Genomic DNA, 13,814 nt, shown 5'->3' with positions numbered 1-13,814 from the left:
GGTGGAGGGCGCGCCCACCCCTACAGGGCTCGCCCCCTATCTCGTGGGCCCCTTGGGCGGCCACCGACCTACTTCTTCCTCCTATATATACCCACGTACCCCGAGAACATGAGGGGAGCCAACGAAAACCTAATTCCACCGTTGTAACCTTCTGTATCCGCGAGATCCCATCTTGGAGCCTTCGCCGGCGCTCCACCTGAGGGGAAATCGACCACGGAGGGCTTCTACATCAACACCATAGCCCTTACAATGAGTTGTGAGTAGTTTACCACAGACCTTCGGGTCCATAGTTATTAGCTAGATGGCTTCTTCTCTCTTTTTGGATCTCAATACCATGTTCTCCTCGATCTTCTTGGAGATCTATTCGATGTAACTCTTTTTGCCGTGTGTTTGTCGAGATCCGATGAATTGTGGGTTTATGATCAAGTTTATCTATGAGAAATATTTGAATCTCCTCTGAATTCTTTTATGTATGATTGAGTTATCTTTGCAAGTCTCTTCGAATTATCAGTTTGGTTTGGCCTACTAGATTGATCTTTCTTGCAATGGGAGAAGTGCTTAGCTTTGGGTTCAATCTTGCGGTGTCCTTTCCCAGTGACAGCAGGGGCAGCAAGGCACGTATTGTATTGTTGCCATCAAGGATAAAAAGATGGGGTTTATATCATATTGCATGAGTTTATCCCTCTACATCATGTCATCTTTCTTAATGCGTTACTCTGTTCTTATGAACTTAATACTCTAGATGCATGCTAGATAGCGGTCGATGTGTGGAGTAATAGTAGTAGATGCAGGCAGGAGTCGGTCTACTTGTCACGGACGTGATGCCTATATACATGATCATGCCTAGATAATCTCATAATTATTCACTTTTTTATAAATTGCTCGACAGTAATTTGTTCACCCACCGTAATACTTATGCTATCTTGAGAGAAGCCACTAGTGAAACCTATGCCCCCGGGTCTATCTTTTATCATATAAGCTTTCAATCTACTTTTATTTGCATCTTTACTTTTCCAATCTATATTATAAAATACCAAAAATTTATTTATCTTATCATACTATCTCTATCAGATCTCACTTTCGCAAGTGGCCGTGAAGGGATTGACAACTCCTTTATTGCGTTGGTTGCGAGTTCTTTGTTTGTGTTGTGTAGGTGCGTGGGACTTTTGAGGAGCCTCCTACTGGATTGATACCTTGGTTCTCAAAAACTGAGGGAAATACTTACGCTACTATTGCTGCATCACCCTTTCCTCTTCAAGAAAAACCAACGCAAGCTCAAGATGTAGCACATGTATCCGGCTTATTGAGCTCCGAAATCAGGACATATTTCGTCCTCAATATAGGGGAAGAGTTGTTGGATCCCTCCTCCACCACCGCTATCTGATGGGTGATCGGCGGAGATTCAATCTCTCTCTGATCGGATTTAAACCCAATCCGGTCGTAGTCCGAAGAGACTCCCAGAGCGGCGACACGATCCAGGAGCCCGTTCAAAGACGATAACTCCGTCGGATCCATCTGCTCGGCATATTCCGAGCTGACGTGGAGGCGATTTTTGATGACTTGAGAAGTCATGGTCGGCCCGACGGCCGAACGGGCGGTCAAGACAAAGCCGCCCAGCCGGAGAGTTTGGCCTGAGGCCAGAGCTCCCCCGGAGGTGATGTTGTCCTTGATAACAAGGCGAGCCATCAACCCTATCTTCGACGTCACAGTGGAACTCTCAATGAAAGCACCAATGTCGGTGTCAAAACCGGCGGATCTCGGGTAGGGGGTCCCGAACTGTGCGTCTAAGGCTAACGGTAACAGGAGGCGGGGGACACAATGTTTACCCAGGTTCGGGCCCTCTCGATGGAGGTAATACCCTACTTCCTGGTTGATTGATCTTGATGATATGAGTAGTACAAGAGTTGATCTACCACGAGATCGTAAAGGCTAAACCCTAGAAGCTAGCCTATGGTTATGATTGTTGTTGTCCTACGAACTAAACCCTCCGGTTTACATAGACACCGGAGGGGGCTAGGGTTACACAGAGTCGGTTACAGAGAAAGGAATCTTCACATCCGAATCGCCAAGCTTGCCTCCCACGCAAAGGAGAGTCCCATCTAGATACGGAACGGAGTCTTCTATCTTGTATCTTCATAGCCCAACAGTCCGGCATACGCATATAGTCCGGCTGTCCGAGGACCCCCTAATCCAGGACTCCATCAGCTGGTGCTTGTCGCCCTGGTCTTGGCCGCGGCAGGCGTGCGTGCGTGCGCTCGAGCAACTGCGTCCGTGTATGAGGACGAGGGAGAGGGAGGAAATCAAATCGCAACCTTGACGATGGTGAACAAGAGGAAGGGAAGGAATGGGGGGCCGACCTTGACGAGCAGCTCCGCTCCATGGCGTCGTGGGAACGGAGTAGGGTCTCCTCGCCTCACGAGACTGCTGGATCTGGCCACGGACATGGACCTGGCCTGCTGGATCTCGCCATGGCTAGGGTTTAGGGCGCGAGTCTAATCGCGGCCGTGGGAGAGAAGGGGTCGCCGGCGGTGGGGCGGATGCCGGCCGGGGTTGGGGGAGAGGATGGAGGTTGCCGGCGGCGGCAGCGGGGTTGGTTGGGTGGGGAAGGGATCGAGAGAGGAGGAGGAAGACAGAGGAGCGGCTATGTGGTTTGGATTTCTTTTTGGGGCCCTCGATCAAATATGGTTGGATTTCTTTTGTGGTTTTTTCACCTTGGCTTGGTTTTGTTGATTCGAATGAAATATCTTCGGCCTCTCAAGCGCGGGAGAGCATCCAAACATTTCGGATACCGAAGCATCTGCCGGGTTCATCAATTGTCGGACCGACCGGCTCGCCTGCCGCATCTCTTGAAAAAATTAAAGTGCTTGTGCGCACACGGATCACCCCCTAGTCCTATCGATCTCATCTATCCATCGTTTTCTTCTTCGGGGATCTTTTTTTGAACATCAGTACAGACATAAGCGCTCATTTACACGCGCATACACTTACCCCTATGAACGCACACACACACACCCTATCCCTATGAGCACCTCTGAAAGACCAAGCCGGCATATCATCTTGAAATTTACGAAGTCACCGTAGGCACCTCGTCATCGACGGGAACGTCTCCTTCCACTGAATGTGCATCGCCGGAAATCCTGAAATAAATTCAGGAATAAATGCGAGCACCAGGATTTGAACCCTGATAGGCTGGAAATACCACAGTCTCTCTAACCATCCAACCACAGATTGGTTCGCTCTTCTTCGGGGATCTGATGGCAGACACCCTATATCACGCGGATCGCTCTCCTTTCTCCCCGTACAACTTAACGATCAAGTCTATCTAGGTCCTAGGTTTCTTCATGCATATATTATTAAATCTAAACAAAATCCATAGAACGAGCTCGGTGTAAAATTATAGCATGAAAAAAATTGTTGAGACAATTTCTTTTAACCGCAACCACCCTTTCATGGGACCCGCTCATTAACAGGTTACCATTTTCCTCCCCTCCACCGAAAATGCCGATCGTGCATCGACTCGGCAAATGCCCCGACAGCGGCAAACTTACCGACAAGGACATCCGCCAATCCATCTATTTGTGCGTGTTTGTCGTGCTCTCGAAGCTAGTTCCTTTGTGTTGTTCATCACATGAGCTCTTCGAGGCCCGGTGTCCTTTGGCTCCCGAAGCTCTCGGCCGCCGCGTGACCTCTCCGTCGGTCGGTCTCCATCGGCTCCTATGCACACCCCGTCGCCGCCATCGCGAGGCACCGACACCCGGCGGCCCGGTGAATAGACCGCTGATGTATGTGACACTGTCTTACCGATGTACGTGTCCATCGGTTCTTCCCCGCGCAACGCCGGCCGTCAGTCGTCGTCATCATCTCCCTCAGCCTGTCGAGTTACTAGCTCGGCAAAGGAAAGAAATATAAGAGAGAGTTTATGTCACTACTTAGCCGGAGGTGTAATTAATCTAAGATTTCATGGAGGGCATGGTCATGGTGGCGTGGCGTGTCCGGCCGACGTCTCTCCACGGCGTGTGCGTGTGCACGTACGACAACGCTCGCTTGAGGAAGGGAGAGAGGGATGGCCGTTGTACGTGATGCTGGGCACGAGGCGAATTCTGTTGGAAGGGCGGAGGCACATCCCTGACACTGGCAGGCCGGCGGTGAGAACTTTGGCTGGGACGTGGAGGAGGAGCTGTCTCCGGCCACCGTAAAAAAGGTCAGATCTTTTCGGCAGATCCAACCCCACGCCTCTACCGCAACCGTGCGGGCATCGCTCGTCGCTTGTGTTGCGGGTCCTCGGCGTCCGCTCCCACGCCGTTCTGCGGGTAGACGCCGTTGTCATCGGCTCGGCATCGTTGAGCCCACTAGTTTTGGCGGTGGCAAAAGAAAAGAAAAGTTGGTCCCCGTCTTCTTATCTTGTCTTGATTGACCCCTCAAAAAAAAAATCTTGTCTCGATTGATGCGTGGATGAAGGCGCGAGGACGGGAAGAAACTTACGCACGTCGTGCGGACACGACGTAATGCATGCATGCATCCCTCGTGCTTAACTGATTATTGGTCTTGAGGACGGACGTTCATCTTCACGCGCGGACACGATTTCGATGTGTGCACGTACGCCGTTGGGCAATGCCGCTAGTTTGTAAGAGCAACTCTAGCAGACCCCGCAAAAATTCGACCCGCAAAACGCGTTTGCGGTTTCACGAAGATCGCGTTTGCGGGTCGAAAACATGCGCGGCCGATCAGCTACGTATCTAAACTTGCATAATTTGAAAAAACACTTTCGTGGAAAAAATTGCACAAACATAGTTTATCACATCACATACTACAGAGTTCATATATACTACATGATCAACAAATTAAGCATACATCATACTACATGCTACGTTAATTAGTCGTAGAGGGGGTTGGATCTGACGACGGCGAGGTCGCGGCAAAATGGACTACGCCGTGGAGGCCGAGCGACGCTCAATCCTCCTCGCCGAAGCTGCACAGGTCGATGTACTTCGCCGCCTGCTCCGCCGGATGCGGCGCCACTCCTCAACCTTCTCGTTGGCGGCGACGTTGGAGGCGACCGCCTGGCGCCACTCGAGGGCTTCGGGCTCCTCGGCGTGGTGCCGGCGCTCCGCCTCCTCGCGCACGCTCCGCTCGGCGATGGCGGCAGCAACGGCGTCGAAGTCCGCGACGTAGTCTTCGGGCCCGACGACTCCGCGGCGGCCGAGCGGAGCGGGACTCCTCGGGCTCCTCCTTCACCGGGACGAAGGCGAACGACGCCTGCTCTTCCGGCTCCTCCTCGTCCTCCGACCACTCCCTCTTCACGGGGAGAAAGCCCGCGCGGGAGGACGAGGAGGATCCGGCGTAGGAAGATCTCACGGAGGAGAAGGACGCGCGCCGGCGGTCGTACTCCTCCGTCTCGCGGCGGTTGAAGCTTGCCGGCGGTGACATCCCGTGGTTGGTCCACCTCCAGGCGCCGCGCTTCCTCGCGCCGTCCGCCCGGACGCCCTCTCGTGCTCCGGGTCCCTCTCACGGCCGGATCCGCGTCCAGAGCTCCACATTCGGCCCCACATGGCGGTTGGAGGCGGGGCGGGTGGTCGCCGGCGGCGAGAAATGTGGAGAGGGGAAAGGGGAATCGGATGGCTCGCGGCGGCGGGGATAGGGTTTGAACCCGCAAAATGGTCGAGGAACCGCAGTTATAGTGCTCGGGGCGTGCGGTTTGCGGGCTGCGGCAAAAAAATTTGCTAGACGGGCGAGTATGCAGACTCTGTTCTGGCCGGAAAATTGAGCGGAGCCCGCATACTCGGCGAAACTTTTGCGGGCCGGGCGTTTTGCGGGGTCTGCTAGAGTTGCTCTAACGCGCGCCCTTTTGGTCGATCGAGAGCGTCGCCGGCCCATTCGTTTGGTTTGTTGGTTGGGTGATGAAAGAGCACTCCGGCGACGTACGATTCCCGTCGCCGTTTTGGCCGACCGAGCATGTGCTGGGCTGCACCGAAGCTGTGCGCTCGTCCTCCCAGCTGGCTGTCAACTAGGCCCCGCGCGTCACAGTCCCCGTGCGCGTACTGGGGGCGCGCACGCCTAGCTAGGCGTCTTTGACGGCGCCGGGCGCCGGCAGGGAGGAGGACCCCGCGCGCCTACAGTGAAAGAGATGACCTTGATGGTAACGAGGGCGATGGATGGGATCGAAGTGTGGTAATTGAAAAAAAGTTGTGAAGTTTGTCCTCCGTGTTGCGGTTGACTGCTGAGGAGAGACTGTAGGCGCGATCGATCGAGGAATTGATTGGTCAGACAGGCCGGAGAGGAGCTGGGGAGACGAGAGGTCGATTGAGCGAGGAGCAGTGGGAGAGGTGAGGTGCTCCCAACTAACGCACGGACGCCGGCGGCGAGGCGAGCGTGTACCTCGGTCCTGCGGCGGGCGTACGAATAGACCGGTCGGTCGTGTGTCCATCGGCGGCGACGGATTCCTTGAGCTTGAGTCGGCGGTGGTGCTGGCAACACGTACACATACGTACCGCACGACACACAAGCTCCGGCCGGTACAAGAAGAAGGCTCCCTCGAATCGATTTCTGTCTGCTAATTCTGTCTGCAAGAAGAAGACCTTGATGGACGGAGGACACTCATGGATCGGAAGAGATGGCGCGAGGGCGGAGCCATGCCTGCCGGAGGCTGAGAAGAAGTACGGCAAGGCAACCACGGTCGGTCGTGTCCACGGTTGGGTGAAATCGCCTACTGGCTCTCGGACACGGCCGTGGACGAGAGGCTCCGGTTCTGCATGTGCGTCGTGTTAATAAAGTTTCTTTCTTTTTCTTTTACTAGGAAATATGCCCGTGCGTTGCAAGCAACGGGAGAAAAAACTTATGACATCCCATCCACTATGAACACCACCACATCCCTGTGGCCTATTCAAGTCCTTTGACACAACGTTGAGCATGTGATGCAACCTCCACTCTACGCCCACAATCCACGGCATCATCCAATAGGAATGCACAATGCTGCTTTACAGGTATTCAAGGATCATGGAGGAGTTCTTGTCCAAATCGGGATTCAAGACGACAAATAAGCTTCAATGAAACCAGGATATTAGTATCTCTCAGTTTCTCTCTTTAGCAAAAGCCTATAAAGGAGATTTAATAATTGATTTCCGATTATTTTCATAGCCACACTGATACTGGTTCCAAGTTTTATTTGGCTACCCCAAGTAATCATCAACCAAACATACATATTATATTTTGTAAATTGGCATTTCCATTCCTGTGTTGAACAAATTTCACATACCATGTTTACATACGGATCCTTGTAGCCTCCAGTTGCCTACATGACATAAGCCACTCTACTGCTTCAGCAACCTGCAAATTCCCAACAGAGATATGGACACAGATGAGGCAGTGAGGCAACAAATTTTAGAACATCTTAATCCAATAGTTGGATTTGATTTGGAGGAAGAGTTCTACTCACCAGTGCAGAGCCATGCTTGTTACAACGTTGTTATTGATGGTGGCACAAATGGATGGCTGTCTCTGTTGCTAGCGTCGCCTTCTGCAGCGATAGCCACTCCATGATCGAGTGGGCCTTCCTTGGAAAACTCTCACAACCACCGCTCATCCACGGAGGTCGTCGACATCTCCTCGACGTTGCGTTGTATGAACACATCTCCCGTGACGGTGCTCCCCTCGCTGGCCACTCTGCTGCCCCTCTCGCACTCCCTGACAACAACTCCTATAGTATGAAATATTGGAATGATATACCTGTAAGTCTGTAACCGACAAACTGAAACACCAATGACAAAACAACGCTTGATATTCTTACTACAATAGAAAAGTTCAATATTGTCACCATATGATTCTATAGTACGTACAAGGACATTTGCGTGTGAGCTTAATTACATATGAGAGGACCTCCAGAGCAGTTTAAAAAACTACATGGTCGGAAAAGAAAAAAAATACAAACTGAATTTCATCAGCTTGATTCATGTTGTTTTGAACTCTACCAAGAGAATAAGATGTCAGTATCCACTGTCAGTAGTTGCAGCGTGGCAACTAATTAGTGGTAAGGCAATTAGTTGGATATTCAGATATGTAAGCTGAGCTCCTCCTACAGCTTTATAAATGATTTATGTAGAGAAGAACGGCATGGTACTAAGGCAGTAATAAGTAATATTGAAATCTTCTCTGCATATCATTTATAGTATTTGCAGGTTGCAGGATGGTTACATCAGATTCCCATGAAAGGTCAAGGAGACGTAGACAATACTAATGGAGATAGCTTCAGTTCAGTTCCACTTTGTTTTGCTAACACTTCTAATTTCTAAAGGATCGTGGAAACTCTTATTATCCAATGATTCAGATGTATATGGCTACAGCACACAGTACTGTTGAAATGCTAGCAGAAGAAAGATTTCATGGTAGAACGATTGTCATTAAAATCATGAGGCCAAATGGACAACAATTTAGTGGGGCCCTGTGATTTCGGGCCAACAGTGTTCATATATTTTCCGATGCATATATCCCAAAGAACTTGCATCACTTTCTTGCTTTTATTGTAACACCAGTCGATTGACCACAAAACTGACAAAATATTCCTAAGGAAAATTTCTTCTAGTTAGACTGAAGCCTTTTGAAGTTAGCAACTCATCTAGAGTGACTCGCCCCACATCAAGAAATAAGGATGAGAATGAGGAATGAAGGATTCAACCTGGGCAGATAAAAGTTAATGCATTCCAAAATTGTTATGGTGGACAGAGCAGCGCAGATGCAGCTTGATCTCATCCTTGTTGAAGTCGTTGATTAAGAGCTCCAGATTTTAACACATAGATGAGCAAACAATTCCCCTATGCATCGCTGGCTGAGAACAGTGATAACAGCTTTTGAGATTGATCTTAGGCTTCCTCCTCTGAGTCCATGAGCTGCAAGTCAGCCTCTACCTCTGAATCGGTGTGCTGACGACGGGGACAGGAGCCTGAGAAAGTGTGGCACGCTGCTGTAAACTGAGAAGGGGAGAAGAGGCCTACTGCCATGTTGCTGACGGGCTAGGCTGCTGTCTGCGCTCCCCCTAGCCGACGAGCTTGGACCTGCAGGGTCCCCGGCAACATACATGGCTGGAGATCTGGAGAGGCAGGGCTCGGCGAGCAGGGGCGGGGCATAGAGCGCGGCGACCGCGGCCAGAGCCTCCACGTCCGTGTCGCCGTAACCATCGGCCGGATCCAACGCGCACGATTCTGACGCTGTCCTGCCTCCTGCGTGTCCTCCTCCTCCTTCCGGCCGTTGCCCATGGCGGCGAGGAGCGTGTTGAGCAGCCCGTCGCGGTCGGCGGCGCGTGCTCGAGCCAACCGGTGCAGGCCAGGAGCGCGGCGGCCTGGGCCTCGGCGTCGGCGAACCGCGCGCGGAGGACTCGGACGACGCAGGGAGGATGGCGCGGCGGAGAGGAGGCAGGCCGGGGTGCCGGGAGGACGGCAGCACGGCGCGTCGGGGGATGGCGTGGCGGAGGATGCGGGCCGGCGGCGGCGAGGCGGCGGATCGAGATGGGGTGGGAGATGCGGTCGCTCGATTCGGGGGTGTTTTTTTTTCAAGCGACGATACGTTTTTTTTCACTTATTTACTGGACTGCGGGTTTATTTTCATATAAAAGTCGAGGAGTTTTCTGTAAAAATGACGATGACGTACGAGCAGAAACAGTAGCTGCTTTATTATTAGGGTAGAGGGTAGATGAAAATGAAGAAGAAGAAGATTCTTGTTTTTCTTAAGAAAGGAAGGAAGAGATCTTTGTTTTCATTGTTCCCGATGGATCCTTTTTGTTTGGGACTGTCTATTTGACATTTGACTGTTTTCCAATTCAGCAACATTCAAATTTCCCAACCAATGAACAGATGACACTTGTTTGTCCCAAAAACCCCACTGGCCACCGTATATTTTCTTATTTCGGAAAAACGGGTCGGGCAAAACCCTGACCCGGTTTTAACTAAACTGGCACCATCACAAAACCTCGCTGGACCACCACTAACAACTGGCCACAGACCTCCTTGGATCCACAGCTAATGATCGCCATCAACTTGCTACCCACGGAAAAGGCAAGCTCCTTGGGAAATCTCCAACCCCTCCTACATAACAACAGAGATCTCACCTAACACACACCACAAAGAAAGAAAGAAATCAGTCCAACTGCCATGGAAGAAGGGTGGGGGAGAAGGACAAAGAGCAGATCAAAATCAGATCAGGCGGGCAGCCATGGGAGAGAGGGGTGAACATGGAGACGAAGGTGTACCTGGAGACGAGCAAGGAAGAACAGCAACCAGACAATTGGGGAAATCCCAGGAAAATTAACAGGTCAGGAACAAATTCTACTGCTACGCCTAGTACTTGAATTCTTCGCCCGCGTCACATCTCTTACAGGGAATATCTGCAAAACAAATGCGTCAAAGAAACTAGATACATGTTAAGAAACAAACAGTAGACAAAAACTAGACACTCTGAAAATAATTCATCACTAGCAGTAGACATAACTTGGATAGTTGTATAAGTTACACTTCAAGAACACATTGTGCCTGAATGACACTGGAAAGAAAAATAGCACACCAAGAATTACAGTGCAAAATGATAGTTTGTATAAATGACACTGTGACATTGATAGTTGTATAAATTACACTGAAACTGGCAAAGAAAATGCACTGCAATAGACCAAGAATTACGGTGCAAATCCCCTAGTAATTACATAGTAATTCCCAGTGCAAGCTGCATATAAATTACGGTGGAAATTCCATAGAAATTTCATTGTATCAATGTAAAAATGCAACAACTTACACTGGAAAAAACCTACTGTATTTACACTGTTAAAATACAACTGCTAGTTGTACTATTATTGACATTTCTTTTCCAAAATTGCAGATTGGGAGCATGACGAGAACAATAAGTCTGGATGACATCCCCATACCTAGGACACATGCCATCAACTACCCCAGAGAAAAAAATTCTAGAATATCTGGTGAAGGTTGGACAAGTAGGGTAATTAGTAGATCGTCTCTGCCTCTACAACAAGCGAAAGGAAACAGAGATCAAGAAGTGAGAAAAAACAGAAAACAAAACTTAGATCATAAAAACACTACTACATCACACGAATAATGCACTCAAAACAGAAATAATAAGATGAACAAGCTAAAACCAAACGAGAGCATCATGGCAAAAGGAGGAGGACTAATCACATTTCTTCTACCAGCAGAAGATAACTTCCTCGTCAATGATTTTACTTCTGAAAAAACATAAAGACAAAAGTCACCTCAACAAGAGAAAAATAACCAACAACATAATCAACAAGCACAAGAAAAAGAAAAAAGGAAACAAACTTGATTGACGTAAAACTTGAAAAGAGCTTTGTCAAAGGATCCTTCATCACCAGAAAGTTCCTGAAGGAAAAAGAAAAAAGACAACACAGCCAATATAAATAAAATTGATAACATAATCTGAAAAAAATAACTAGAAAAATAAGACAAAAATAACTACCATAGACATCAGATACGGTCCATCTTCCGCAAAGTCATTAGGCACGAATGGTTCACAAACAGAATCTGCACTCTCGAAAGATGATACTAACGGAACGTCCTGGTGAGAGACTTTCCAAAGCTTACCCATTAAACTAAAACATATAAATTACAGAGGTAAAAGCATGAATATTACACTGAAATTAGGGCAAAAATTACATTGTAAATACATATGATAAGCAAGGCGATTACACGGTAAAACTAGGGGTACACTGTAAAAAATGGGAAGAAAGACTACAATGAAAATTAGCATGAGAGAGTAATACAAAAATAAAAAAGAGGAAAAATTCAGGAATTACATAACTGAACCAAGATAAATACACTGCAAAAATGTGAGAAAATACACTGTAAGTACATATATAACCATCGTAATTCTAGGGGAAATTACACTGGAATCAGGGCCTATATAAAATGTCAGGAATTACATAGCTGAAACATTAAAATTACACGGTAACTCGCATAAATTACACTGAACTAAGGAACAATTACACAGAAACTATAGGATGAATTACACAGTAATTATTGGGCGAATTACACAGTAATTATTGGGCGAATTACACTGAAGCTACATAACGAGTTACACAGTAATTATAGAGTGAACATGACACAGTAATTCTAGAGTGATTTACACTGAAACTACAGGTTGAATTAACAGTAATTCTAGAGCGAATTACACAGTAAAACTACAGTATGAATTACACGGTAATTCTATAGTAAATTACATTGAAACTATAGGATGAAATACACGGAAATTCTATAGTGAATTACACTGAAACTACAAGATGAATGACACCGTAATTCTATAGTAAATTACACTGAAACTACATGATGAATTACACAGTAAAAATCGGGCAAAATACACAGTAAATACTAGTAATTCTAGAGTGAAAAAACACTGAAACTATGGGCACAGTAAATATAGTGCAATTTGCATGGTGTATTACATTGAAACTATGGGGATTACACAGTAAGTCTGAGGCAAAATACTCAGTAATTCTAGTGTATATGACACTGAAACTATGGGGATACATAACAACACTCAGCACAAGCAAATATATAAACCTGAATTAGATACACAGTTCCCAGGGCATTAAAAGAAGGAGAAGCTTGAAGGAATTACGTTGCAAAAGCACATAAAAATCACACCAAGGATAGTACTGGGCTACACCAAAGAATGACACATCAAAAAACAGAGCACTAACGCTTTGGGTAACTAGGAGGAACCTAACAACATCTAAACCTACAGTAAGAGGGATTTATGCACTCACAGGCCAAAGGGACCTGCGGCAGAGGGCAAAGGAGGAACCTAACTACATCTAGAAACATCCAGAAACATCTAGAAACCGTAGAACCAACACGCCCAGAGGAGGAAACACTCATCTACCAGCGAACAAACATACCACCTACCAACGCAAATCACAAACCCCAAACCACAAAAACTCACATCTCGAAACCTATGACTGATCCATACATTTATCTGAATCACAAAACTAACCACGCATGATCCTACCACGAGCAGACGAGGAACAAAAATGGCGGACACCACTAAGAAGACAAGGAACGATGGCGAACATCGCGAAGCAGAACGAACCATAAAACTACAAGCACCTACCATGAATCTACAACAGCACGGCCTAGGATCACAACACACATCTAACACGAACCCTTACTAAATCACATCAGCAACTGACCCCAGATCTGGAAGCTACACACCGAGAAATGAACAAAAATCACGCACTCGAGAGAAAAATTGAGAAAACAACCAACAACAGGAGGCGAGAATTGAAGAGAAATGAGAGACAAATCAAGCTCCACAGGTGGGGGGTCACGGAATCGACATGAACATGAAGGAATCACATCCACTGCCCGAGCGCATGTTCCTCTATCTACCTCGCTCAAATGAAAGGGTGAGGGGCGGAGCGGTAATGGGCTGGGACAAAAAACCGGACCCGACATAAAAAACAAGCCCGAAAACCATACAGCCAAGCGCCAATCTCCACGCAACAGTGGACGACCAGCGATTTGAATGTTTGCGAATTGAATAACTGCCGACTATAAACTAGCAAATCCGTAATTATATAGCAACAAGGTCAAAGGTGATGCAGAGCATCCCTCGACTACTCGCACCGACACTCCATCACCACCTCAAGCATCAAGAGGTCCAATGACAAGAGCACATGCACGCAACATCGAGAACGAGGTCAATGCTTTCCTCTTCGAGTTTCGTTCGGAATCACATATGAATCGGGTTCTACCTCAAATTGTTTCGTTGTGCCTTCTTAGGTACCAAGGACTTGACCACGAAGAAGC

General features: G+C 48.2%; 1 long non-coding RNA gene across 3 annotated transcripts; it reads right to left on the bottom strand.

Annotated features, from left to right (window-relative positions):
- Nucleotides 1-9,770: 9,770 nt before the first annotated feature.
- LOC119364702 lies at nucleotides 9,771-13,446 on the bottom strand. Of its 3 annotated transcripts, none has more exons than XR_005175042.1 (4): nucleotides 11,467-13,446; nucleotides 10,901-11,369; nucleotides 10,235-10,369; nucleotides 9,771-10,093 (listed from the first exon to the last, which is right to left on the bottom strand). It is a non-coding gene; the product is annotated as an uncharacterized LOC119364702 (long non-coding RNA). The 3 variants fall into 3 exon arrangements; XR_005175041.1 differs by having other exon boundaries at nucleotides 10,235-11,215; nucleotides 11,310-11,369; XR_005175040.1 differs by having other exon boundaries at nucleotides 10,235-11,369.
- Nucleotides 13,447-13,814: the final 368 nt, after the last annotated feature.

This window comes from Triticum dicoccoides, chromosome 2B, assembly GCF_002162155.2.
Source record: "Triticum dicoccoides isolate Atlit2015 ecotype Zavitan chromosome 2B, WEW_v2.0, whole genome shotgun sequence".
Lineage (NCBI taxonomy): Eukaryota > Viridiplantae > Streptophyta > Magnoliopsida > Poales > Poaceae > Triticum > Triticum dicoccoides.
This window is presented reverse-complemented; position numbering and strand designations above follow the sequence as displayed.